Source organism: Haemaphysalis longicornis, unplaced genomic scaffold (genome assembly GCF_048455015.1).
Source record: "Haemaphysalis longicornis isolate Haplotype H1 unplaced genomic scaffold, Haemaphysalis longicornis Haplotype H1 scaffold_3, whole genome shotgun sequence".
Taxonomy (NCBI): Eukaryota; Metazoa; Arthropoda; class Arachnida; order Ixodida; family Ixodidae; genus Haemaphysalis; species Haemaphysalis longicornis.
In genome coordinates, this window is record NW_027526335.1 from 132,072,609 (window position 1) to 132,078,410 (window position 5,802).

Genomic DNA, 5,802 nt, shown 5'->3' on the forward strand with positions numbered 1-5,802 from the left:
AGTTTGCGGTAAAATTCGTGTCGTTGTTATATCAGGACAACGCAGTCCTTTTATTAGCTAAACAGATATTCTGTCGCGCCCCTTCAACGTATGCCCGGCATACTCTTTTCGTTCGCTGCGTAACACCCTTTCCCACTTTTCCCGCTCGGCACTGGACCTTTTCCTCCTCTCGTATTAGGGCTTATCGCGGAGGCTATGCATGCAGATGTAAACAAATGTTTTCGCGTCGAGTCACGCACCGCGCTGCCCTCCTGTACAGCGTGGCGCGTAAGCACTATTATTCTGTCTGTGTTGGTTCCGCTCGAAATTAGCGAAGCCTGCTTCTTGAAGCCACCCGTATTTTTCAGTATATAACTCACTTTGCGCAAAGGTTGATGTGCAGCAAATGGAGAGGGCGACGCGGGCATGCGACGGCCTGGTGTTAGGCTTAACGTCACGCTTGGAGGCCTAACGTCGTCAACCAGCACCCGCATCTCGACATATGGTGAGTATGCGGTTCCTTGGCGCGTCCTAAAGCTCAGCTGCAAGTTGATCTAATTTTAAGTCCAAACAGGAGACGTTAGGCCTGACGTCATGGTTTGAGTTTGACCTTTGAGCGTTGCCAACTGGTGCCCATTGGAAGAAGTACCCACTCTACTCCAAGCTGCAGGTACCGTCTGACGTTGTAAAACCTCAAAGCGGAACGTTAGGACTAAGCTGCGCATATACTGGTTTAGGGATACACCACAAGCACTGGTTTAGGGACACTTCTACACATTTTCACATTTGTGTTTTGAATACCGGTTAATATTAAGCTTGGTACATTAGAACCCAAGCGTGGCGGGTCAACCACAAGAAATATAGGCCTGTACCCAGAAGCCCCTTGAATCCTGCCAATGTGTTGTATACCCAGACAGTAGCAGCATCTACCCCTGTGTGGTATTGGACAACACATAAAAACGAAAGTATATGCCGTTTTCCCGCGATATTCCGATCAAATTCAGAAGTTCCAAATATTGGTGGCTTTATGCGCCGAAGCTGCACCTGGGCTACGAGGCGCGCTCACATGGAGGACGAAACAAACCATCTCGTGTGTTAGTTTGTTCTGCGTTAGCTGTATACTCTCGGTTATGTACAATCATAGACAATGGAAATGCGAACACGAAAATATGAACCGGAACACGCAAAATTAAAAAATAAAGCTCGTTGAGGCCCAATAATAGCGCGAGGTTGGTATATTTGGAAAGCCACATTTCCGAATTTTTTTTTAACCAAGCCACGCGTCATTTTGAATTGCGTGGAAAGAAATCGCGCTATTTGTGTGTTTTTGTTAATATTTTCGTGTTCGCGTTTCATTTGGCCGTGACTGTACTTTGGTATTTTGTCTGTGCTGTCGCTTGGTCATGTGCTACTCGAATTTTACTCGATCTGCCATGGACTCCGAGAATATTCCGCGAAAAGATCCAAATAAACCTTCGCTGAAAAAAAAAAAATCCTACGTCGAGATTTGAACCAGGTACCTCGACCCGGCTTGTCAATGAAGGATAGGCACTAATAGAGTGGTTACTTAAACAGGCGGTGCCAAAAAAAAAAAAAATCTGTCAGAAGTGGGATTCGAACCCACGCCCACATTCGTGGACCAGAAGCCTCGAGACCTCGGGATGAGGTAAGGTAGAACCTTGAGTCTGGCGCCTTAGACCACTCGGCCATCCTGACAGGACAGGGCAGCCGCGCTTGGCAGTCAAACATGTATGCATTTATTGTTCTTTGGAAAAGGAAGATCCACCAACAGGCGTAAATTGTCTCGCCTAGGGGGCGAACAAAGAATGCTGTATCTGTTCTGCCGGTACAGCAGTTTCTTTTTTTTTCGCATTTTGGATTGACGCACGACATGACAGCGAGACCTTAGCGGGGTTTTATAAATTACTGTGCGCAGCTGTTCAGCTCTGCTACGAGACGGACGCGATGATCATCAGAGAATCAGACTTGAATTTGTGAAAGCATTCTGTATATTTAATGCGTAGCACATAATGCGGAGCCGGGTATTTCCATAGCCCCAACCGTGTAACGTTTGGCATTTGCACAAAATTGTGTAATTGGTGTAGTTAACCCATTCAATTGTTATAACAGCGTAATTGAAGATAATTGGCCTAACGAAATATTAAAAAGCCAGAAAATGCAAACAATAGGAAAAACGATAAGAGTGAATTTATAAAATCAAAAATATGCGTCTTATACATTTCACCCAGGAAATGAAGTAAAAATAAAAATAGGCTTCGAAAAGAAGGACGGAAACATGAATAAAAACATTCTGAAGCGCCCCAACCATGCACTATATGTCCGTGACGATAACGTTGAAGAAAACAAGCATATACACTTCTGGTAAGCTAAAATACTCAATCAGATATACGTACCATAATCAAAATGTTTACCGAGATTTGTTTAAATTGTTATATAGATTGCTTAAAAGAATTCTATAAGCGTCTTGTTAACATTTCATAGTATATTTTTATTGCGTTTACATTACAAATTGGCCGCCTAATTTTAATTGAAAGCCCATAGAACCAAGTCAATAGACCTCACTGGTATTGAATATAGTTTCTTGGAAGTTTCTTGTAGGGTTTTTATTAAATTTTTCAATAAGATTTCTATACACTTGTTACTGAGTATAGTCGTAGCAGCCTATTAGTCAGGTTGGAATAGAGTTTCTGGCGTGTTTTTATTAAATTTATCTCACCTTACCTTTCTATGAAATTCTTATTCAGTGTAGTCGCAACGTCCTGCTGCGTGCGAGTCAGGTTTTAATATAGTGTTTGACGGGATTTTAATAAATTTATCTCTAGTATATTTAATATAGTTTCTGAAGGCCTTTCAATAAATTTATCTCTAGTAAAATCCTTATTGTGCCCAGTCATAACATCTTGTTGCATATGAGCTAAATTTGAATAGAATTGATAGGTTTTTATGAAATTCAGCTCAGTTAACTTTCCAAAAAATTTTTGTTAAGTATAAATGCAACATCTTGTTGCCTGTGAGTGACGCTTGAATAGCGTTTCTGTCCGGCGGTGATGTCCGTCACCCTGCAGGAGCCACCACCTCGACGGCTGTCTGTATCCGACCTAGGAGCGCGGCGCACGTCCTCCTCCATGTATATGCATTCATAAACTACCAGACCTCCATGGGTAATAAACTTCAAGTGTGTACAATACGCGGCAAATGAAACGGGAACACAAAGATATGAATCAGAACATGCAAAATTGAAAAATACTGTTCGTTGAGGTCTAATAATAACGCGCTATTGGTGTATTCGGAAAACCAAATTTCCGGACTTCGTTTTTGTAGCCAAGCCACGCGTCATTTTTACTTGTATGGAACGAAACCGCGCTATTTCCGTGTTCAGATTCATAGTTTCGTGTTCGCGTTTAATTTCCCGCGCATTGTACATACGGCGGGGAGCGACGTTGTCAGCGACCTCATCTCTACGGGATGTGGCCGCCAGCGCACCCAAGTCGCCAAATACCGCTAGTCAAACAAAAGGTTGCCTCTCACGCTCGTCAGGGGCAACTCCTTTGGCAGTACGCGCCAACCCGCTCCCCCCCCCCCCCCCCCCCGCGACCTCCTGACCCTTACCGCGGGCCCAGAAGTGCTTCCAAGACGGCTACGGCCATCCATCGCGCTATCTCGGTTCATGCGCCGGGGCACGCGACGCAATAGCACCTCATATATATGCACCGATAAACTACCAGACCTCCGTGGGTCATCTATAGTAACGCAATAAAGAGCCTACTAAAACTCAACATGTTGAAGACAATAAGATGCTTGCTACGTGTTCGTAATAACAAGATTATTGTCTGCCTAATGACCGGAGTCTACAAATTAGCAGCTCGATTGACCTTATAGAAGTGCAATGACGCCTGGTTACACTCAATATACCGCACGAAATAAAATGCCTATTGCGTTTTTGCAATAAAAAGTTTATTGACTTTCTATTGGCCGCAGTTTATAACATTGGGGCATTCGTTCGTGCTATAGAAACGCAATATACAATGAATTAAAACTTCATGCCTTGACGGCAATAGAATGTTGGTTAAGCTTGTGCAATAAAAAGGTTTTTGACTTCCTCATAATGTCAGTCCATAGAGTAAGTTTCAATTGACTTTTTATTGGGTATACAGAACCTCAATACAAGTTTATTAAAACTTGAAGACCATTTTCATGAGGGTAGCAGAAGCTCCTTTGGTGTTCCGATTACGGTCCCTAGAATGTAGTATATTCTAGGGCCTGTGCTCTGGCGACGACTGCACGTCCCGCCATTTTCCTTTCTCTCGCTTTCGGCTAAAGCTTCGAAAATCGGTTTTCAAGTGCCCGCCATGCGGCGGGGCCAAGTCCGATGGATTGCGCTTCCAATGGCCAGGGGCCGTCAATGCAGTTTCGTTCTGCGCTTTTTGCACGACACACTGCGCCTTGCATGTGCGCAAAATTATATAGTCGGCAATGTCAGCCCACTTAATCGCTACAAAAGTGTAAATGTGCATCATTGCCGAAAAAACAAATAAAACTACATAACAACAAAATAAACCAAAAGAGTTGGATAGTCGCAGCAAAATCTGCCCACAAAAGCTCACAGTCAAGATAAGCAACATAAGAATGCTGCACATTAGTAGATAATTCTCTGTGTCTTTTCACACTGTTTTTTTTTTTCGTTTCGCTCGCAGCGGGTGTGCCTAAATGCCGAGCATCTGCCCATCTCCGCACCTAAAGACAAGCCCCGTCGCTGCACCATTCCTGTCAATTAAGCTCTCCCGGACGCAGCGCTACGCCAGCACAGCGTTTGACGCGTGTTTGCAAGAGCGACGTATGTACACGACCACACTGGCATCCCAGCTCCCCTTTTAATAGCGAAGCTGTTAAAGCTTTTTTCTGTCCGTGCGGATCGTTTCGTTCAATGGAACAGGAAACTCCGATCGGCGAACTTGAGAGAGGGAAAATGCTAGGCCAAGAAGTGTGAGGGAAGGTGGCGAGGGGGCAAGGAGCCCAAGAGCTGGTGTTGGGATGCGCGCCTCAAGAAACACCGCTTCCCCTGGTTGTAATCCAGCCTGGGTCCCTGGCGTTATGCAACCGGCATCTATCCGATTGCGCTATCGCCACATTCCGGGCGCAAAGCATTTCCTCTGAGTTCATAGTGCGAGCGTTGGCTTTGGATAAGTTGAACTTTGGATTCGGACTTTGGCAGTTTGGATTTCGTACTTTAGGAGGGTGGGTCGCAGAGTTACTGGTTGCGAAACTCCCCATAGGCCCCATGTATCGAAAGCCGGTCTTCGGTTGCCCCCTGCGCCGGGGCAAGCACGGGGCAAGTTGACTAGCCTGTCGTCTGTCGGCAGGACGTTGAAGCAGTACTCAAGTGCTTGCGGCCATAGAGTTTCTCATTAACTCACCTAGAGTGGAATCTGGCGCTAGCGTCAACGTGATTCGGCGGAGGCGCTCTACGCCTCCATGAGTGCCGCCATAGTGTGTAGTTCGGCCGGAAGTTCGGCGTGGCTTGGCCGGCAACGACTTTGTGGCTACGCAAATTGAGTTTTTGTTTAAAAAATTGCTGCCAAAAGTGCCGCTGTTAACAAATTTTATTTTGTATAAGACACCGTGTTAGAGGGCTTATGTTTCCAAACAAATTTGGGTGTTACAAAGAAAAAAAAGCAGAAGTGCTGCCTTTGTCTCACGCCACCAGATACAGCGGGCCGTCCCGGATTTATTTTTAAATTATTACATACTCCAAACTGGGTGAGCTTTTCTTTGATTTTTTTTCTAATATTTTGCTGAAAAAAA

The 5,802-nt window shown here is 44.9% G+C and overlaps 1 non-coding gene across 1 annotated transcript; it reads right to left on the minus strand.

The window, feature by feature from the left end:
- Positions 1-1,578: 1,578 nt before the first annotated feature.
- Trnal-caa (transfer RNA leucine (anticodon CAA)) lies at positions 1,579-1,695 on the minus strand. The gene is made up of 2 exons: positions 1,658-1,695; positions 1,579-1,624 (listed from the first exon to the last, which is right to left on the minus strand). It is a non-coding gene; the product is annotated as a tRNA-Leu (tRNA).
- Between the last annotated feature and the right edge of the window lie 4,107 nt (positions 1,696-5,802).